At 41.5% G+C, this 23,753-nt stretch overlaps 1 long non-coding RNA gene across 1 annotated transcript; it reads left to right on the forward strand.

Annotated features, from left to right (window-relative positions):
* The first annotated feature begins 793 nt into the window (after nucleotides 1–793).
* On the forward strand, nucleotides 794–7,258 carry LOC310683084. The gene is made up of 3 exons (XR_014514278.1): nucleotides 794–847; nucleotides 2,586–2,715; nucleotides 7,215–7,258. It is a non-coding gene; the product is annotated as an uncharacterized lncRNA (long non-coding RNA).
* The last annotated feature ends 16,495 nt before the right edge of the window (nucleotides 7,259–23,753 follow it).

Here is a 23,753-nt window from a genome sequence, read left to right on the forward strand (position 1 = left end):
TAAATCCAGCCTGGGGCTTTTAAAGACATGAATTCTTACTTGTAAATCGGAAAGCCTTATGAAAGCTTAACAAGATTATAAAGAGAAAGTGAACAACAAAAGGATTCTCCCCACCATCACACACACCCACACCCCAGTTGACTGTGTCCCTGAATGTGTTTGGGTGTGTGGGTGTATTTTAGGTGAATGAGGTGTTAGGGGAGGGGTAGTACCTCTGTTGCGGGACACATTGTACTCCTTCGGGGGTAGTCTGTCCACTTTTTGTTGCTACCCTGCACTCAGCTCTCATCTGTGGCTCCTAGAAGCTGTCAGCATGCAACAATGGCCACACCCCAGGAATTGGTTATAAGTGGCTGGCTAAACCAGGTGAAAGTGGCCAATGGGTATCAAACCTTCCATGTGTTAGGGATTTCCTCTGCATGTGAAGACAGGCTTTGACAGATTGGGCAGATGAGGCCAATAGTGGGTCCAACAGTCCAGAAGGTGGTTTCTGCATGTGGTGTAGAGGAAAGTGAGTGGCAGGTGGGCTTCTCCACCTGCAAAGGTAGCCCATCTAGGAGAAGGAAAACTTTGATCCTAAACTCTCTGCTGCCTTTTGAGATATCTTCAGGAGAAGATAAGGCTAAATAGTAAACCCTACACAAATCTGGATTGGAGTCCCAGCACTATCGTCAATGACTTTCCCCCCACACACACCCAGAATAATAACTGGCACAATGGGCAGATATTTCTACTATGTCTTTTGCCCAACAAATGGAGATATTTTAAAATAAAGAATTTGTTTTCTTTCAAGGCACCTCAACTACAGAAAGAATGATAGACTTTGCAACTTTTTGAGCCTCATGAGGTATGTGAGAGTGGGATGCATAACATGTTGCATATCCAAATGAGACTAATAGGAAAATTTCTCCAAGCACAGGCAAAGAAGTGGAGTGGAACATATGGCACAGCTCATCTGCAAAAGAGATATGGAACTGGGTTGAGAGAATCACTCCAAGCCTAGGCTTACAACAAGTCACCACAATCAGCCTTTCATTTATAGGGTGTTAAAACAGATGAATCTTAAGAAACCTAAGATAAATTTTAAAATAATGTATACTAACAAGTACATTTTAAGGTACACACACATTTTACATTCTGTCCTTCATCATAAATGCTTCCAGGGCAGAACACAGCAGTATAACAATAAAACATGATCAAAACTTGTCACATATATCCACACATCTGTTTTTCATATCTTCTGCAAATATTCAAAAGCCAATTCAAAGGCCTGGAGAAAGAGAACCATCTTCAGATGCTGCCAAAAAATAGAGTGTAGGTGCCAAGACCATAAACTCCAGGACGCCAATGCGAAAAACAGGGGTGAACATCTTCTGGGGCTGAAGTCCCAGATGAATCACATGACAAACACGAGATCACAGCCCTGAAAGATGTGTTATTTTCAGGGCTGTGCTCTCATGTGTTTTGGGGTGCTGCAGAAGATGGTAGCCCAGAAAACAGCTTTTGGGGGTGAGATTGTGGTGCAAAATTGTGGTGCCCAAAAATGTGCATTTTTGAGCTCTGTACTCTTGCAAGAAAAAAATGGATGTCCCATTTTCAGGACAGTTGTGGCGTATGCAAAACTTTATGGGGGAGGATTTTCCATTGCTGAGGTGCCATTGATTAGAGGGCCATCTTAGGCCCCATCTGCACTATACACTTAAAGAAGTATCATATAATTCTAACAGTCATGGCTTCCCCCACAGATTCCTGGGAACTGTAGTTTGCTAAGAATGCTGAGAGTTGTTAGAAGTTCCCTGTATCCCCCAAACAGCTACAATTCCCAGAGCTCCCTGGGAAGAGGGTTTGACTGTCAAATCACTTTGAGAACTGTAGCTTTGCGAGGGAAACAGGGCTCTCATAACAACTTCCAACACTCTTAACAAACTACAGTTCCCAGGATTCTATGGGGTGGGCTATGGCTGCTTAAAGTACTTTGAATGTATAGTGCAGACAGGCCCTTATTACCTTATATTATAGAATCTTATATTGAGAAGCCTTGGGTTAGCAACAATTGGACCTCCCTGACAACATCAGTCCATGGTATGCTTAAGGTTGTCTATGGACCAGAGCTAAAATGTCAAACTGGTTTACATGCTTGGACATCACTGGATTCTCTGCACTTGGTGATAGTATGGATTGCTTCAGATTGAAACACACTGTAAGTAGTGTGAAGGTTCTTTTGTTAGAACTGAGATGCCTCATTAACACATGCAAGTCATCGCTTGATATTCCCATCATCAGGGGATGAATATGTATGTGTGAATCAGCCTATGAGTGGGGAATTAATTCTTGCTCCCCTTATTCAAGACCACTACTGTAGCCACTACTCAAACACTTGCATACCCTACTTTCTGGGGGCGAGGGGCGGGGAGAGAATATAATACAAATGAGATCTCTCACAGAAGGGCTGTTTAATTAAGAATAACTGGCTAAGCTTTGGTAGCATTAATTATCTCAAGGTTTTTGCAGCTTGATTACTTTCTGATGGGAAAGAGCTTCTCAGCCAGACCTATTCAAATCAAGATTCTTTTGTTTTGCTTTAGAGAGCCAAGAAAGATTTCCCGGGGGAGTATACACAGAAGCCTCTGAGAAAGCAAAGCAGAGATGCTCAGAGTAAGAGTGACAGCTGGAGACTGAGGTTTTGCAGCATGAAAAATACTTGATTTTTCTAAAGTGAGTAACTCTGCTGCTATAAGACAAAGGGAGCATGTTTCTAAACTGGGGGGGGGGGGGTGTGTGAATTTGGTCTTAAAGGAAATGGAGTATTTGCTATTAAATTGTGAAATAAAATGGTTACTTCTAATAGGAAATGGTTGACCACACTGCTGTCATTTCTAAGGAGATTGGTGTCATGACTGGGCAAGATCCAGTCATTGTTGCACATTCTTTAAAAGGTAACGATAAAGGGACCCCTGACAGTTAAGTCCAGTCGCAGATGACTCTGGGGTTGTGGCACTCTTCTCGCTTTACAGGCCAAGGGAGCCGGTGTTTGTCCACAGACAGTAAATTGTAGGAACCCGATGTCCCTTCATGTCCCAGACCACTGCGTTCATCTACAGAAGTCCTCCTCATTGTCCTTCATTTATCACTTATTTGTTTAGTATCTACACAAGCTAAGGTTTTGACCATAATTGCACCAATACTTTGGAACACTGTTCCTATTGAAATCAGACAAGCACCTACAATTCTGATATTTTGCCACCTGTTGAAAACGTTTCTGTTTCTCCGAGCATTTGTAATTTATTTTATTGTATTCAGATTTTGCCATTTGTAAAGTTTTATAATTTTATGATATTTTAATTTTAATTTATTTATTGTACATTTCCATTATGTGTGTGCATCAACTGCTTTCTAACATGCTCTGACACAATCATCTCACCTATTATAAAAAACAAAAACTATTGTCCATGGAAGTACAGAAAGTGAATGGCTATCTTTTTCTTAAAAAGCAAAACCATGAAGCAGAATTATTTCATTCTAGACTAATTAAACAAATTTATTACTAATAACTCACAGAGACAGAAACATCAATGGAAGTGGTAGAGCTTTCCAGTGCTGTGATGGACAGAGTGCCAGGCTGTTAGTATTCTCAACTCTGAAGCATCAGATAGATAAATACAAACACAAATACAAGCTTGCTAGACTAATAAAGGTAAAGGTAAAGGTACCCCTGCCCGTACGGGCCAGTCTTGACAGACTCTAGGGTTGTGCGCCCATCTCACTCAAAGAGGCCAAGGGCCAGCGCTGTCCGAAGACACTTCCGGGTCACGTGGCCAGCGTGACATCGCTGCTCTGGCGAGCCAGAGCCGCACACGGAACGCCGTTTACCTTCCCGCTAGTAAGCGGTCCCTATTTATCTACTTGCACCCGGGAGTGCTTTCGAACTGCTAGGTTGGCAGGCGCTGGGACCGAACGACGGGAGCGCACCCCGCCGCGGGGATTCGAACCGCTGACCTTTCGATCGGCAAGCCCTAGGCGCTGAGGCTTTAACCCACAGCGCCACCCGCGCCCCTGCTAGACTAATACCTATGAGAAATAGCCATTGGGCCATGTTCAAGGTCTTCTTGCTAACATATAAAACTCTGAACAATATGGAACCAGGTTACCCAAAGGACTCTGTGTAGAACTGTAACATCACCTATGTCATCTGGGAAAAAATTGCTCATGGCAGAATATTGCAGACTGGTGGCCTCAAAATGAGCATTTTCCTCTATTACTCCTACATTCTGAAATTCTCTTCCCTGTGCCATATGTGAAACATCATCCAACAGTTGCTGCCAGTGACAGACACTTCCGTGGAACACTGGAGAGATGCTACCAGTCAGTATAGACCGGGGTGCAGAATGTGGACCCCTCCAGATGTTGCTGGACAACAACTCCATCATCCTTGACCATTGGCCAAGCTGGCTGGGGTTGATGGAATCTGGAGTCCGACTACAAACCTAGAGGTTCCTCATCCCTCGTGAAAATATGGCTGAGCTATATGGAACAAACATCTCACTCAATATAACGCAGCTTCCTCTGTCCACCTGAGCAAATGTAAACATCAAATCATGCTGTTCTGGTAATGCAATTGCTGGCATCAGTTTAAGTGGAAACATGCTGGTTTTGACCTTTAAAAGTCTGGGACCTACACATATTCAGAGAGTGCTTCTATCTATATTAAACCCCACCTTCCCATCTTACCACCCTGCTTAGGAAGATAATACAATCAATCCCTGCTGAGAATTCTGACAGTAGTTGAAATCTTCGTCTTAAACCTTCTAGAGAGCTTGGGGAAGGGAAGGGGGAGTTCAGAAACAGTTCTCCAGGTAGATTGCTATCACATCCTCTTGCACTGCCTTAAGCATTGCACACAGACTGAGCTACTGGAGCTCTTTAGCTCTGATGGTAATCCATGGGAATCCATGGGAAGAAGCAGAACCTCAGGAAAAGAAGTGTTATAAAATAGCCTTCCCAATTTTGAGTCAGCCTTGGGAAAGAGGAGTGCATATGACTATTTTCTCTATTTGATATGGTATATCATGCAGGAATAGAACATTATGGGCAGAAATGGGGTGTATACATTGTTGAAATGTATTATAGTTCAACAAGAGGCAAGATATGGATACACTTTTAACTAACACGTATGTTGAAGCAGCATATAGAATACGGGCTAAATTATCAATGACCAGGCAATGCATTCTCACCTAGTTCAATGGAATATGGCCTCATCCACATGATACATTTAAAACAGTTAATGTACCACTTTAAACATACATGGCTTCCCCGAAAGAAATCTGGGAATTGTAGTTTGTTAAGGGTGCTGAGAGTTCTTAGGAGACTTGCATTCCCCTCGCAGATTTACAATACACAGAGTGGTTTAACAATCAATCCCTCTTCCCAGGGAACTCTGGGAAACAAAGCCCACCTTCAGCATAAAAAGCCCTAGAAATGCATTGAATTTTGTAACAACAACAACAACAACAATAATAATAATAATAAAATTAGTGGCTGGTTTCCCCAGCCACTCTGGGTGGCTTCCAACAAAATATTAAAAATACAATAAAACATCAGATATTAAAAACTTCCCTAAACCAGGCTGCCTTCAGATGTCTTCTAAAAATCAGACAGTTGTTTATTTCCTTGAAATCTGATGGGAGGGTGTTCCACAGGGTGGGTGCCACAACCAAGAAGGCCCAAGGCATGTTACCCTAGCCAATGTTAGCAGATTGGTAGTAAAACACATCATCATTTCTTAATAGACAAATTGTCAAATGCCTTTCTGAAGGATTGACATGTTGACAAATTCCCTTCTGAGGGATAACTCAGTTAGTAGAGCATGAAACTCTCAGTGTCCTGGGTACGAGCCCCACTTGGGTGAAAATTCCTGCATTGTAGTGAGTTGGACTAGATGATCCTTGTAGTCCCTTCCAACTCTACAATTCTACGATTCTATGATTCTAAGAAAGTGTCTGTAGGTTGGCAGAAACCATATAATGTTTCTGGGGCCATTTTACTAACCAGGGACAGCTTTTCCACATAAAAATGCTCCAAAATAATGTTAATACTTGTTTTGCATTGTAGTACCCCCCCCCCCCAATAGCTACTTGGATTTCTTTTTCAGACTCTGGATGAAGGCTAAAAAAAATGTTTTGTTTATTTTTATTCTTCCCTTCTTTTGCAGGCTTTTGCATGGATTTGCTAATTCAAAATAGTTGTTTGCCTGTAAACTGTAAAATTGTATGCACTTGACTGTATTCTAGGGGCTGATCTGATATATTAACAATAAAGATTGATTGAGTGAACAAAGAGTTTACCATTTTGTTTGTATACATGTGTGGATGCATATGTATGTATGGATGAATAAATATGCCTAGAGTAGATTTAACGGTTTCATAACTTTAACATTATGTTACTGATTTTTGTATGTACACATTATGCCTGTGTGTGTTTAAGTGGAATTATATTCTGTTCTGTTCTGTTCTGTTGGCAATAAACAAAAACAGATGCCCTACATGAGTTTAGGGGAAACCTTACCCAGGTCCCATATGCCACTCCCAACCCCCTTCACTATGCTGATTCTGCTCAATGTCATTTCAGCCTAGAGTCATGACAAAATTCTTGCTATCACCTAACATAATGAAACATTTCACTGAGGGAAAGGCAACTTGTCCCACAATTGAGGTTGGGAGGGAAAAAATCATTTCCATCATTGGATGGCTTTAAAATAATAATTTAAAAATGCATGGATGGTAATGTGATCAGCTATCAATAGCAGCAACATACAGGAAGTTGCCAAGAATGTGCATTGCAAACAGGACAGAAACTAAAGAGTTACAGCAAAAAAGAAAAGAAGAAAAAGAGGGGGGGGGGAGAGAAAAAAAAGATAGCTAGTTTGGATGTTTGGTCATCCAGATCACACATGCACAGAAAATAGAAATTAACTTGTAATCAATCTTGGTTTAAGGTAAGATTTGTTAGGGCTCAGTAGACATCCAAGTATTAAAAAAACCTAATAGATCTGACCTATGAATCACCCAGTTTTGAGTTTCAGCAACATCCTAATAATGCAGCATTGCCCCATTTAATGATACTGGCTATTCTTCCTAACAAAATTAGTGGGAAGAATCTGCCATTCTTACCTTGGTGTAGTCCTTTCTCACATGTAAATCTTTCTTCTTTCTTTACAGTTGAAAGAAGAATGTTTGAGGATCTGGGCTGAAATGAAATTAACTCAATGGAAAGGACTTGGATTCCCATAACTTCTTGTGGCGGAGGGTGGGGGGGGGGGCTGATTCAGCTGAATACAATTCTCTATTCCTGTTACATTTTATTAGGAGGATGAGTCACCCAGTCTCTACTGCATAAGAGGGTCAGTGGAAAAATGCCAAATACTATATTTTAGTTCTCTTCTTATTTGTAATCTTGTGGTTTGTATTCCCCACAACTCTCACTGTCCATTTATTGAACTATAAAAGGATTAAGAGGTGTGTGCATTGATCCTAATGGGTAAAGCTGCCCCCCCCCCCAAAGTCTATATTCTATTCTATCTTGCAACCTTATTTTTTTTATTTTATTTGTAAAGGTCAAAGCTACTAGGTCATTTTATGTGATGCTAATATGAAGAAAGGCAATCTGAAAGCAACATCTTCTTACTGGTCTGAGTCTTATTATTATTTTTTCATTAGTTCTTCGATATTATTGCACTAAATCAATTGTCACTTCTTCTCTCTCCTGTTAGAGCTATAGAGACAACAATTCTGAGATAGAGGTAATCACTATTCGTTCTTGTCTGTATCGCAATTGGTTATTCAGTTCCAGTGACAAGCCAAGCCAATTGCTTCTGTCCACATTCATTACAGGCAATTGGAGTGTGCAGGAGAAAGTGAAAGGATGTTTGCAGACAATAAGCATTGCAATGTGCTGCTAACTAAAGGCAGGTCTATGTCTGCAAAACTTTACCTGGGTACAAAAGAAGCCAGTTTGATTTTTTCTGAATTGGCCCAAATTTTAAAGCACAGCCGTTAGAAAGCAACCCTCGCTAGACATCTGTTAGCAAAAACATCAAAACCTCATCCTGTCCAGATCAGTGAGCACTTTTTTTAATGGGAACATGTTCTCTCCTTTAGATTACATATTGATACACGGCACTGTCTACTGGAATATTCTCTTCTGCAAACCCTGTTGTAATGGATGGGATTTATGCCAGGGCACTACTGTGATTTTTGATGGCTTCCATTGCTTACAGACTGAAATTCAAGCAGAGGCATCTCCAACCTGTAGCTGTGGGAAGGGTAACCAACCTTGTTGGGCCCGGAGGCACATTTGCAAACTGGAGAAACTATTGTGGGTACCACATCACATTGCAACCAAGCAGACACCATAACCTATTCTATTGGTTCTAGTTACAGGTAGGTGTTGTTCTGCCATAGTCAAAAAAAAATATAAATCCTTCCAGTAGCACCTTAGAGACCAACTAAGTGTGAAGAAGTGTGCATGCACACGAAAGCTCATACCAATAACAAACTTAGTTGTTCTCTGAGGTGTTACTGGATTTTTTAAATTTTGTTCTATTCTATTGGCTACAACAGAATGCTTATTTTAAGCCTAATGTCACTGGGGAGGGGAGAAATGGAGAAGACCCTATGGGCATCAGGGAAGGACTTTGTCAGTGCCACTGCAGCCCTTGATCTATGTCATAAAAGAGAGGTGTGAAACCTATCAGCCTTTGAAGGCCATATTTTCAAGAACCATCATGAGAATCACTAAAAGTTCCAAAGTTGCCATTGGGAGATGGTTTCCCCACTCCACCCCACCCCAGGAGAAGGAACACATGCAGGGAAATTACCCTGATAGAAAGGAGCTGGGATCGACTGCCAGATGTCCTATATTTCAAAATAAGAGGAGGAGCAATCTGGTATCTGATAGGGCAAACTTGAGGCCAAACAGTAAATGGCACCTCCCATCACCTCCTCCCCCAATGCTCCCATCTCCTCATCCTCACTGCAGCAGTGAAGTCTCACTAGTCAGAGGTGGGGGGACTTCAGTCCCCTGTGACATCCCTCCAGCTACTCTTACCGCAAACTGGAAGCACACATCCCTCTCTAGTACATTCATCTCTATGCTCTCAGTGTCCTGATTCCTTCTGCCAGTCCTGGTAGGAAGGGGAGTGTGCATGTGTGTGTTGTGAAAAAGCTACTTCTGGTGGTGGATTAATACCCACCATGGCATGAAAAGGGGGGGGGGGAGTGGTGCTGGCATCCTCCTGCATTCCCAGTAGGGACAGGGGGTGGGGCATTAACATCCCCATAGATCTTGCTTCTGTTTTAGATTTCCAGAAGAGCCCCAAAGTCCTGCACAGAATTAAACATGTCTCTGTGTCTTCCAGCTCCCAACATTCAGCTCTGGCTATTGTTTTACCTAGGATTACAGAGCTTCCAACCAGGTGGGAAAATGCCTACCCCTCTTCCTGGAGAACACCATCACTTAGCTCATTCTCTGAGATGCTAATGAGCCCTGAACTGCCCAGCTAAAGCCATTGCCTTGACAAAGTTATTAGTTTGACTTGTTCACCAAGTTCCAACTTCTACATTCTAACCTCACAGATATACTGGAAGGAACCAACAGTATCATCCAGACTGAGCACCCCAAACTCACATCAATTTGTACACATTATTTGGTTGGAGACATTTCATCACTAAGTTCGGAGAAGTGTGAATTTCAAAGCATAGCTGTGTTTCAGTTTACATATTGTTTCAGAAAGTGCAAATTAGTCATGTTGTATTCTTTTCTATTCTGCCATGACTGTGCAGGCAATTAAGAATACATTTAAGAATACATGTAACCAATGTCTGTTTTTATCTTTTTGATATGACTTTAATTATATGGCTTTATGTATTTTAGTTGTAAACTGCACTGATTATTAATAGATAAATGATAGATGATAGATAGTGGTCCATAAATGTTTTATAAATAAATAAAAATCTGAATTGACCCAAATTTCCTCCCTATCTATACATACTCATACCATACCCCTCCTGCCAACCTGCCGACTCTGGCAGCCAACCCACTCTGCCTAATGGAAGGACCAACCCTGGATTGAGGATTTCCATAAATTCTTCCACATGTATTTGTGGAGAAATGCTGGCAGCTATTTTCCTTCTACTCACACTTCTTTAGATCCAGCCCATAGTTCTGTGCCAAACGATTCACAGGCTACTGAGCAGAATTATCATGGGAGAGGAGCAGGAGCATTCCATACACATTGCATTTGCTCACAGTGGCTGTCATCACTGCAGCAGTAAACATGACAACTTTGAGGAGGTGATATTTAATGGGCACAGTTCAAAAGCAAATAAATGGATAAGAGTAAAACAAAAATAAAAGAAAATGTTACTGGAACGTCTGGTTAGTCATCTTATTAAGTATTTCTGCAACTTTTACAACACTGCTACTTAATGGCAGACAAAATCTGAGATGCAGTAATTTCCACCCCGCTCAGCACCACTTTTAGGCAAATTAAGTATGCTTGTGAGTCCTCTCCTGTCACTTAAGCACATCTTTAGGCTTTCTGTAGCTTTTATTCTCTACCGTGTCATTTCCCTTCTGTTCTTTTGCTCAGTATTTTGTGAAATTACTCTTGTTCCAGCAGAAAAGACATACAGGTGGGAGAAGGGGGGGGGGGATCTAGAAAATTACATGCCTAGGCTGTAAGCCATCTATATCAGTTCCCGCACAAACATCCACTCTTAACTCCTCGACATAATTGGGCACCATAGTAAACAGTGACCTTGAGGTAAAGTCGCATCTCAGCTTTGAAGCTTCTGTACAGCTCAGTTGCTCTGAGATTCAGTAAAACACTTTTTAAAACGGAGGCTTCAAACCATTACCCAGAATCTCCAAAAAGAAGAAAAGAATTCCTTATGGGGAAGGGGCACATCCCCTGAGAAATTCCAGGTGGTTGATCAAAAGTATTTGTTTTAAACTACCTCTGTGCCCATATATCCTCTCTGGAAGTGTGGAAAGAGGGTGTAAGTGATCTGTCCACCCTCTTTGTGGTGTCATTCTGAGAGGTGGGGTGCATATTTTTGACATGAGTTCTAGTAATTTATATAGTGATTGGCTTAGCTCACATGACAGAACCAGCCCCATCCTGGTGGTTAAAGTTTCCTTCCAGCAAACAAATGAAGTGAACATCAGCAAGCAAAGTGGTGGAATAAATAAATAAGTAAGTACGGTGTGAGGTTATCCTTTAGGCATCCTAGTCCCAAGTTGTACAGGGCTTTGTACACTCATATCAGCACATTAAACCTTAACCCAGCAGCTAATTAGCAGTCAGTGCAATTATTTCACAAGCTGCATATCATGATGGCAATGTTCTGCTCCACTGAACTGTCCACTACTACTGTTTTTAACGGTACATATTTTATAGCTTTATAAAATGTAGTGGACTTTGAAGAAAACTACTACACTATATATGTGTGAAGACACTTCCACCCCCACCTCTAGAAATACTTTTCCATGTCCAGAGCTCTGGGAAGGAGGGGGGACCCTAATAGACAGAAGCAAAATGGAAATTCATAATTACTTAGCTGTGGTTTGGTCTATCAGATTAGTTTGGCCTTAGAAAATAATTTTCACCTGTGCCATTTTATTTCTCCTCTCTGAGTTATGAAGTGACCTGAAATAGAGCTATAGAAATAATGTAATATAATGATCCAGGAAATGAATGTTGCATTTCAGAAAATCCAATGGATGTCACCTTATTAATATCAAGCTAGTTCATCAAGATTAATGATAGCACAATAATCTCTACAGGAAAAATTAATAACCTGTGGGACATTATTTGTTCTTCTGGAACATGTTAGATGATCATTGCTGTAATGAATTTGTTTTCCCATTAAAAAAGTGTATATTTTGTTCCACTTCTGTGCAACCATGTAGGAAATGCCAAGTATATCATATCTTCCTACAAGACCATTCATCAATATATACCTCCTTTTATCTGTAAATACCAAGGTTTGTGTACTTAGCACAACCTTCTCCTGAAGTCACGCGTAGATGTTATACTGCTATTTTAAAGTATTCCGTCAAGAAGGATTTCTTTTGTTACTTTGAAGTTTCCATGAAAGCTCATTAAATCCAATTACCCAACTGTACAGAAAGGACAATAAAATTCTCCTTTTTATGAACACATTTTTTAGCTTCTTTATGGTGTCCTTCCTTATTGTGTTTTTTTTTTAATCTTTGGCATTATTTTCTATGTCTCTCATAGCTTTGTCACTTGTTTATAAATGCCTCAACTTTCAATCAGTTTTCAGGGACTCATCTATTTAACATCTGTATTAAGTTTCTTCAATAGTAATAATAATAATAATAATACTTTTATTGTTTATACCCAGTCCATCTGGCTGGGTTTCCCCAGCCACTCTGCGTGGCTTAAAGCATATATTAAAAATTGCAGAACATCAGACATTAAAAATTTCCCCAATTCGGGGCTGTCTTCATTTTGTCATACTGTCAATCAGATAACTGAAAGATCCTCTCCTGCTCCAATTGCCATAGAGAATGCTCACTTGCAGTTCTGAAGAAGCAGATCTTAGCATTGTGCAAAGGTTATTGTGGACCACTTGTTATTTCCCGCTTTCTAAGAAGGCCATTATTGAACAGGCCTGTAATATCTGGAACTCCTTGCTGAAGTTCAGACCTGTCAGTGACCAGAGATATGGAACTTATGACCCATCAGGTGTTCCTGGAGTCCAACAGCCCATCAGCCCTAGCCAGCATGGACACTGATCAAGGATGATGGAAGTTGCTGTCCAGATGCATCTGAATGGTGTCTGGCTCCCCATCCAGGAGCTAGGACTGCTCCAGATGTCCTGCTTATTCAGCATCCATTCTGATTTGCCTGCACAAAGCTTATGTGGTGGTTAGACTATGAACATTTGTTCTGATTTGTTTATGGGGTGGTTATGTGACAATGACCATTCATCCTTTATTCATCCTGATTTACACTTTTCAGTGCATTTCTGCATACTTTTCCAAACCACAAAATATATATTTCTTTGTTTTGAAAGTGGATAACCTGTGTTAGGGAAACATATCACTTTAATCCACTTTAAATGCACAAATCTAAAGTCCTGATATGCTCTTCAATCCCACCCTGGCAAACACTATCTGGAGGTACCCAGACCTGAAACATGGTGGCTATTACATGCAACCCACATAGCAGAGTTCACATGAAAGCAGCAACAGCAGCCAAAGTGATTCCCCTGGGTTCTACTGGGTTTTATCTAGAGCAAAATTCACAGTTAATCTGAGATTGCTCCTCAGGTGGAACATCTGAAAGATTTCAAGGAAAACCAAAACCATTTCAGTAGTATAACTCGATGGATTTCCTGCAAGGAGAGGAGTGTTTCACATATCTTTTCACATTCCACAGCGCTTCCTTTGGAGCACTTCAAAGTTCCAACTTCCTCCAGATCCAGAAGTGCAACATTTTCTCTTCTCTCACACACACCACTCCCACCCCCACATTATTATATGTTGTGTGAGATTTGAGATTGCCTCCCTGCCAAATGCCCAAGACTCAGAAGAAATTTAAAAGCAATAACGCCTATGCTATGTGCAAACAAAGAGAAATGTCACGCTTGAAGAATTTTTTTTCAGCAGTCAACAGAAAAGAAAGGTGAGCATTAATTCACATTTGAAGGATCGGAGAAGGTGAATAGCTAGCAACGAAGCAGCTCAGAAAAAGAAACAAATGGATTTGCCTTATAAATTTTCTGCCTCAGAAATATAATAATAGCAAAAATATAGATCCAGACAGGTAACTTATAGAAACCTGCCCATTCTGTTATCTGTAATTTAGGATGCTCCCCCTACAATTCTGCTGCTGTCAGACTAAATCTCTGCATGGTTCGAACATTTTATATATGGGGGAAAGAGGATTTCCCTGTGTATAAGCTTTCCAGAAGCATCTCACTGGCCACCCTTGGAAGCTGGATATTGGACTATATTGGGGTGGGGAACTTCAGGTCCAGAAGTCAAATTTAGCACTCCAAGTTTCTCTGTCTGACCCCTCGGATTTTTCCCTGTCCACACAATTTCCCAAAGTCACATTTTTCCTAGACTAGATCTCTCAATGGGACTGTTCTGTGCCCGGCTGGAATGTGTTGTTGATCTGTGATAATGCATCTTGCTTGCCTGGTTGGAGAATAGAGAGATGTAGGTGGAACATGGCTGCATGGGGAAACCTCTCACTTTTACTGTACAAGTTAAGAGTCACATCCCCTGGCTCCATGTACTTTTGCCTCTGGCTCTGGCTCTGCCCACCACTGACGTGTGACCCCCAGAAAGTTACCCATTGGAGGAATGTGATCATCAGGCCAGGAACGGTTATTCACCACTGGACTAGATGGACCCTCAGTTTCATCCACAAAGATTTCTCTTGTGTTAAGGTTACCAGATTTTTTTCAATGAATCCAGGGACACTTTTCAACTTCCTACTAAATAGATGGAATTTGTCAGGGGACTGATTTGTAAATCCAGGGACTGTCCCCAGGAAACAGGGACATCTGGTAACCTTATCTTATGTTCTTTTAAAAAAGAAAATAAGCCATACAACTGTTTTTGCTTTAGGTTATGTGACTCCTAAGAATGTTTGTAGAGGGGGGGGGGGTATTGGTTTGTTTTTATTGTATATTTTGCATTCTCATATTTGCATTTTTCTGTCCTGAACCACCCTGGGATCTTCAGATGAATGGGTAGTATACAAATTGAATGAATGAATGAATGTGGCATTTTTTCACTTTGTCCCCTCTTGACCTTGCCATTTCAGAAATGCTAAAAGAAACAGTAAAACAAATTAGTGCACCTTTCAGAATTTGCAAAGGGAATAAGATTCCTGTTACCAGTACATAAGGCACATGGGACTATTTCCGTGTGATAGTCAGCAGTCTTGTGTGCAATTGTGTAGTGGCAAATTTTGGAGTGCAGAAGTTCACCACAGCAGCCTCCATAGGCTCACCTCTAGGAAGGTTCATAGAGCTGCAGCCAAGGAGTTCAAAAATGCAGGCCCCTGTGTTAAACCTTTATATCATTATACATAGATAGATAATAGTAATATGGATGGATGGATAGCAGCATGGCCCTGCAACAAAATATTCTTATTATGCCCTTCATATATGCCTCTGATTGCAGAGGTAGAGTAGAGCCATTATGGCTAGGAGCCATTAATAACCTTATTCCCCATCAATTCGTTTAATCCTCTTTTAAAACCATTCAAGTTGGTGGCCTTTAGTACTTCTGGTGAAAGTGAATTCCATAGTTCAACTATGCACTGTGTGAAGTAATGTTTTCTTTTTGTCTGTCCTGAATTTTCCAACATTGAGCTTCATCATATGTTCCCCATCAGGTCTCCTCTTGCTCACCTTTCCTTTAAACTAAAAAGTTCCAAATATTGTAACCTTTCCACATGGGGCAGTTGCTCCACTTTGTGGATTTCTGCTGCATTCAATAGTTTACTTTTCCATTGATTTTCATGGACTACTCTGCTTTCTGTCCTAGGGGACATTTGAAAATGGCTTCTCAATGTGAACCAGGTTCCATACAATGGGAGTGTTATTTCTGCCCTTGATTTAGATCTATATTCCTCTGTCCTCTTGTTTCAGCCACTCTTACAAAGTTGTCAGGTTTTCCTTTTCTTCTCAATCTCCTAAACATTGTTTGCCATTGAGTTCATATGGACCTAGGTTTGGGATAATCTCCTTATGGTCCTCCCAATTTTTTATATAACTGTGTATATATTGGAGTTACCCCAGCTTAGCTGATACTTCCTAGTTTGCAGGTGGCACAATTTTGGCTTCACACTTGTAGGCATTCAGCAGACTTGAATCAGTATTAACACACACACTTCAAAGAAAAGCACTACACAGCATGATATCCAATCAGCGTGTCTACCATTCTGCGCATAGTTGTATTGATCTTAGTGTTGTTTCCTGCTGACTGCATAGATTCAACATGTTAAATATATTGAGCTTTACCAAAAGATCTTCAGTGATTCGAATTGCAACCTTTTGTGTTTAATTATGAATGCAAACCATCTTGCAAAAAAGTGTTGCCATTTTAATTCACCAAGGTGGAGTAGGAACCCCATCGAAGAAAAGAATTACAGTGGTACCTTTAGTTACGTACTTAATTCATTCGGGAGGTCCGTTCTTAACCTGAAACTGTTCTTAACCTGAAGCAGCACTTTAGCTAATGGGGCCTCCCACTGTCGCTGCGCCGCTGGAGTACGATTTCTGTTCTCATCCTGAAGCAAAGTTCTTAACCCGAGGTACTCTGGATCCATTCCAGTCCGGCTTCCGCGCTGGTCATGGGACCGAGACGGCTCTGGTCGCCCTAACAGATGATCTCCGCAGGCAGCTGGATCAAGGCGGGTCGGGGCTGCTGATTCTTCTAGACCTGTCAGCAGCCTTCGACATGGTCGATCACGAACTCCTGGACCACCGCCTTGCCGACGTGGGGATCCAGGGCACAGTCCTTCAATGGCTGCGCTCGTTTCTCTCCGGTCGGGGACAGAGGGTGGCGCTTGGGGGGGAATTGTCATCCCGCCACTCCTTGGTGTGTGGAGTGCCCCAGGGTGCGATACTCTCCCCGATGCTTTTTAACATCTTTATGCGCCCCCTCGCCCAGCTTGTCCGGAGTTTTGGGCTGGGCTGCCATCAGTATGCTGATGACACCCAACTCTATCTGTTGATGGATGGCCACCCTGACTCGGCCCCAGACACACTGACCAGATGCTTGGAAGCTGTGGCTGGATGGTTACGTGGGAGCCGGTTGAAGTTAAATCCTTCGAAGACAGAGGTCCTCTGGCTGGGACGGGACGATATGGGATTGAGGGGGCAACTCCCATCTCTAGCGGGGGTGCAATTAGTGCCAGCACCGTCCGTTAAGAGTTTGGGTGTAATCTTCGACACCTCCCTCTCCATGGAGGCGCAGATTGCAGCTATAACAAAGGCGGCATTTTTTCATCTCCGCCAAGCTAAGCAGTTGGCTCCTTACCTCTCTCGCCCTGACCTAGCCACTGTGATCCATGCGACGGTCACCTCCAGACTGGATTATTGTAACTCGCTCTACGTGGGGCTGCCCTTGAGACTGACCCAGAAACTCCAGAGGGTGCAGAATGCCGCAGCGAGACTCCTTACAGGGTCTTCACTGCGAGATCACATTCATCCGGTGCTATACCAGCTGCACTGGCTCCCGGTGGAGTACAGGATCAGGTTTAAGGTGCTGGTTTTAACCTTTAAAGCCCTATACGGCCTAGGACCCTCGTACCTACGGGACCGCCTCTCCTGGTATGCCCCACAGAGAAACCTACGCTCGTCAAATAAAAACATCCTGAAGGTCCCAGGCCTCAGAGAGGTTAGGCTGGCCTCAACTAGAGCCAGGGCTTTCTCGGCTGCGGCTCCAATCTGGTGGAACGCTCTGTCACAAGAGACTAGGGCCCTGCGGGACCTGACATCTTTCCGCAGAGCCTGCAAGACAGAGTTGTTCCACCAGGCCTTTGGTCAGGTCCCAGCCTGACTCCCTCCTCTGGCAACCTGCACAGAATTTTGCTCAACGGTTGCCATTAATTTGACTTTAATTAATTTTATAATGGAATGTTTTTAGAATGTTTGATTGTTTGATTATTTAACTGTTGTTAGCCGCCCTGAGCCCGGCTTCGGCTGGGGAGGGCGGGATATAAATAAAATTTATTATTATTATTATTATTATTATTACTATTTCTGGGTTAGCAGAGTCTGTAACCTGAAGTGTATGTAACCCGAGGTACCACTGTATCCAGTCTCTGCTTGATAATTTTCCTCAGTCTCTCACCTCCTCTATGTTGTTGTTGTTGTTTAGTCATTTAGTCATGTACAACTCTTCGTGACCCCATGGACCAGAGCATGCCATGCACTCCTGTCTTCCACTGCCTCCCGCAGTTTGGTCAAACTCATGTTGGTAACTTCGAGAACACTGTCCTACCATCTCATCCTCTGTCGTCCCCTTCTCCTTGTGCCCTCAATCTTTCCCAACATCAGGGTCTTTTCCAGGGAGTCTTCTCTTCTCATGAGGTGGCTAAAGTATTAGAGCCTCAGCTTTAGGATCTGTCCTTCCAGTGAGCTCCTCTATGCTACTCTGTCACAAACAATGGTGATGTTTGAAAGCCATCCTAATCATCTCATTCACTTGTCCTCCAGCAGATACTATTGCTCCTGCTTGGGGGGGGGGGAGTGGGGAGATGCACTCTTGTCACTTTCACCCTTCACTGCACTCCTTGTGTGCATGGGAATGCCCCACTAGATCCCAGCTTATCACCTTCAAGTATTATCTAAAGTGATGTTCAAAGGGAATTTGGAGGTTTCTGTGCAGGCAAAACATCAAAAGAATTTTGAGAGAAGCCAGAAGTTTTGATTAAATGAGTGCAATTATTTTTAGGCAGTCTGTATTTCCCTAGGTAGTGACTGAATTCTACTGAAAGCAAATTGCAAGGGAATTTTTGGGGTTCCTGCTTAAACAACTAGGGGATTATAATAGAAGCCAAAGGTGATTTATGAAAATAGGAACATTTCACAGAAGGATTCCCAACTCTCTCTAGGCAAAGATGAAGGCTCTTTGTATATTAAATTGAATTTCAGATGCTACATCCACATGATTGGTTTATCTTCTGTATATAGGTGGTAATTGCCCATGTACTGTTTTAATGCTACATTTAGGACAGCTTTTATATGGGGGTATAAATTCCAGTTGCCATTCATTCATTTATTTGATATCCATACATGCATAACAGTGTCATGTTTTTAGTTTATTTTTGTTTATTGATTGTTTTTTGAAAGTTTTAAATTATTGTTTTTAATTCTTTTTATTGATAATTTTAATGTTTGTTGTTGTTGTTGTTTGGATGGGGGGGGGTTCAGTTCAGTTCACATTTGAAGGCCATATAGTAGGGGGCAGTGTACACATTTGTGCACAGAACAGTAAAAATGGTATAAAATGCATTGTACTAGGGAAAATTGCTTTCCAAAATTTGTTTATTAGGCAAAAATGTTAGTATTAGGAGAAATGCTGAACTGCAGCAGTTTTTCCTAAGGACTAACTTACATGGAAAAGTGAAGAACTCAATTTAAGGCTGGAAAAATGAGAACCCAAAATTGACATCTATGACAGGGATAAACATATGTTATGCTGCTTCCTGATCCCTCTGCAGCCAATTGGTTGCATTTTTGGTTGGAGAAGTAAATCTCAAAATTTGGAGAAGTGTAAATTTGGAGGGATAGCTTACATATAGGTTTGGGAAGTATGAATTAGGTAGATTTCTATCAATATGTGAACAGAACACATCTGTCCTCATTCTTAGACTTTTATGTTGTGAGGCAGAAGATGAGGAATTTTCTTTAGGTTATGGGAATAGTGGTGGTGGTATTTTTGCATGACTAGTTGTTTTTTGAGAGAGCTGGCTTGGCTCAATTAATGCATTATCTATACATGGCTTGTTCACCTTACTGCCTGGCCAAGTTAATGAGTCACCTGTGTAGGAGCAAAGTATGCTTCAAGCTAATCATTAGTGTGTCTGTATGTATGTTAAGAGTGCCTGAGGGGTTATTTTGTACAGATGTTTCTTTTTGACATTAAATGCTTAACTGCAAGCTTATGCATGAAAGAACAAGCCCCGAATAACTAGGATAGGTTTGCAACCCTAACTATAGAAGTTTCTCTTTTTCTCTCTTTCCCTGAGCTCAGCCTGACTTGGATTCATTGACCACTGAATAGTGGAGAGGGATGGGAACCTCTAATGTTAGAGCTCAAAAACTGGGACCCAGTGACTTAGCTTTCCTGCGTTCTCTCTTGTGTATATAATGGCAAAAATATTCAAGAAATGGAGGGGGGGGGACACACAAACTCACTATGAAGTTTCTTCTGAGCCCTACCAGTAACCGTATTCAAATTTTACTGCCAATGTCTACCCAAGATTTAATTTCCCTTACTTTTTAATTGGCAGGATCTATCTGCAGTTTTACCATGAAGCGGTTTTTCATTTGTTAAAAATGATAGTAATGCATTTTAGCACACTTTTTAAAAATCTGCTGAAGTGATGTCCCTCTAAGAATGTGATGAGAGATACTGGCATTGACGTGAGCAACTTTTTGGGATCTTCTCATTTGTTCAGTGTACCATTGCTCGAAAACTACCCTCGCCTGACTTCATCAGTCAGAGAACCATTAATTTTTCAGCCCTTTCTTTGAAAATCATTATAATTTATTTAGCTCTTTTCTTTTGTACAAAGGAGGGAAGATACTTCAGTGTTTTCATCCTTGCTTGGCTGTCTCATTTTTATTTATCCTTCCTTGTTGTTTAGCAGTATTATTCCAAGTAATCGGAAATGCCAGCATTGTGTGTGTGTGTGTGTGTGTGTGTGTTTAATTCCCTGGGTATCTGCCATACTCAAATGAATGCCAAAAAGGCTCTAATCAATAAAATTAATTCAACCTCCAGCTGAAATTGAGCTTGTGAATGATAAATGCTTCCATGGTCATTATAGCTAGGCAAATTTGAGATTACCTCCTTGACTAGTCAACAAGAAAAGTTGCCCAGCCAAAATTGTTATCACATCATTCCTATCAAGCAGTTCATTTGGATTTCATGTTAAGACAAATCCCCAGACAAGTAAAGAGGGCATTTGCCTATTTACCATCAGAAAGATTTGAATTATTATTCATATTTCCCAGGTTGAGATTAAATGGGAGATGAGTTTTGATTTCTCAGCATTCATTTATTCCCTGCAAGTTTACCAAAGTCTGCAAGAATCTTCTGTCACTCTACATAATTGGTCTAATTTGAATATATCCTGCTATCACAAAGTACCAGCCATTAAAAATGAATGTTTTATCAATATTTAATTTTCTGTTTCAAAATTTACCTTTAGTGGTAACTAAAACCATCTTGAATTCCTGGCAGAAATTATTAATAGATTAAATGTGGAAGTCAAGGTAAGCCATGGGCAGTACTCTGAGTTGAGCTGGGAGACAGAACGGAGGTATCAAGCAGCAAATTCCATTAAATTTCAGTCTTCCTGCTGTGGAATCACAGGTTTATCCCTCCAACCCAGATGTGCCAGGCAGTGCACAGATATCTGTCCAGGAGGTCCAGGTGATAATTCCACCTATAATCAAGGCTCAAGACTCTGTGAATCGTAGGAGGAACTACTTGGGTATGGCTCCCCCAGCTGTGTTATTCTCTCTTGTTGGAGATATATTTGTCTGTGTTTGTTGATGTCCTTTCATCATTTACTGAACATGGATTTGTTCTACATGGCCTTTGGAGGTTTGTAAAATGACCAGCTCTTCCTACTGCTGCTAGATTATATTTTGTGCTACTGCTGTTTTTATGATAGTTGTGTTTTTAATGTTTTTATGTGGATGCTTTACTCTGGGTGAAGTGATGATGATGATGATGATGATGATGATTGATGACAGTGTCTACCACACTGGGAACTTCAGTTGAACAATGGTTTTAAAATAAGACAAATTATACATGAAGGAAACTTCTACCCCAATTCTCCCACTCATCCTGCTAGCTCTGAAGCTCTAGATGGACATTCTCCACATGTAGGAAAACCAAGTACAGAAAGAGGATTGGTGTCACACTGCTGGCCAAGTCCTCAGGTGATGCCCATGGCTATAATTGAATATGGAAAACTGGAGAGGAAAGCCTACATGCAGGCTGCTATGCAGACATAAATACTGCATGTGACCCGAATCACATCATCACAGTTAGACTTCCCTCTTTATGTGCAAATGTCAGGGATAGTGATAGCTAAGCAGCTGAGTGGATCTCCTAAGTAGCAGTCAGTGGGGAAGGGCAGTGGAGCTTACCTGACCTATCACCACTGTCACAGCAGCTTGCCAGGAGAGAGGGGGGCAAGGCAGTGGCAAGGTCAGCACAGTGTAAATGAGTCAATATCAGATTGAACTACACTGACCTCACCCCCTCCCTCCCAGTGATCCACTGTGACTGCTCTATGCTAACTGCTAATGGGCCTGCATCTCCTTCTCCTTCTCCACCTCCAGTGTGGTATAGTGGTTAAGAGCGGTAGATTCGTAATCTGGGGAACCGGGTTCATGTCTCCGCTCCTCCACATGCAGCTGCTGGGTGACCTTGGGCCAGTCACACTTCTTTGAATTCTCTCAGCCCCACTCACCTCACAGAGTGTTTGTTGTGGGGGAGGAAGGGAAAGGAGAACGTTAGCCGCTTTGAGACTCCTTCGGGTAGTGATAAAGCGGGATATCAAATCCAAACTCTTCTTCTTCTTTTTCTTCTTCTTCATTGGGTTACCTGACATGTGATCCACATGTAAATAAGACTTGGAATTAGCATTTTGTCTTAATATCACACAAGACCAAGTGACTGCAAATTTATTAAATAAAAAAAATAAAATATCTGATCAAGTTATCTCTCCTCCTTTATAAAAGAGGGAATTCTATTATTCATAAAATCCAGCTCAAATCAATTTCCAGCATACAAAAACTGTGTTCAAGACATTAAGATTTGCGTGCCTAGTTCTCTTCTGCAGGGTGCTGTAAATATCATCTAACAATTTGGACTTAAGCAAAGATGAATTAAGAAGCTGACTGCAACTAATGAATAATAATGAACCTTAGAAACTTGATCAATGTGAAGCACATATTATAGTAAGGGTGCCCTTAAGTTCCATTAATCACAAGTTACCTTGATGAAATAAGAATGAAACAAACAAAGAAGGAAGTTGTGTTGCAATGAGTTAAATACTAGTGTTTATATAGGGACTCAATTTTGGCCAGTCTGAGATAGGCAGGGCAGGGAGAGTGCTATTTGCTAGCTGGACCTCATCTCACTGTGGTGTAGAGAGCTGAATTAGGACCTAAGACCAGGGCTGAAATCCTCACTTAGTCATAAAGCTTACTATGTGACCTTGGGCCAGCCACAGTCTCTTGGTCTAACCCACCTCACAGGATTGTTTGAGAGTAGGAGAATTGGAAGCAGGAAAACCATGTACAACACCTTTAGCTCTTTGCAAGAAAGGTGGGACATGAATACAGTAGAGATATTGGCCAAGGCCATGTGTGGCATCAGCTTAAGTTACCATGTGGTGGTGGTGCAACTGGTGTGACTCTTCTTAACTTTTTACTGTAAAAGCAAAAGGTTTCCACATACACCCACACTTCATCTCTCCATGCTCCATCCAAACAAGCATGAGATATTGTCCCAGTGCAAGGACACATTCCAATCAGGAAACAACACTTAGAAGGACACAGAGCAAGGTCACTGAAGAGCATAGTCTGGGGATAAGAGGTGTGAATGGGAAGGACTGAGATCTGAGGGCCATACAGAAATGTAAGAAGGGCCAAACCCAACATTTGGTCACTGTTCTATGAATTAGACCTGGAGTATTTTATTTATAGGAACATAAGAAGCGGTCTTCTATTGAGTTAAACCATTGCTCAGCATTGTCTACAATGTTCAGCAGTGGCTTGCTGGGATTGCAGACAGGATCTCTCCCAGACATATCTAGAGATGTAGAGACTGAATATGGAACTTTCTGCTTACAAAGTTGTGCAACAGTGTCTCTAAATGCTCACACTATCCAATCTATTCTGACTGTATCAGTATTTAGTTCCTCACATAATTCTCTTGTTCACTGATCTTCC

The sequence above is a fragment of the Podarcis tiliguerta genome (genome assembly GCF_965153285.1).
Source record: "Podarcis tiliguerta genome assembly, chromosome: 8".
Taxonomy (NCBI): domain Eukaryota; kingdom Metazoa; phylum Chordata; class Lepidosauria; order Squamata; family Lacertidae; genus Podarcis; species Podarcis tiliguerta.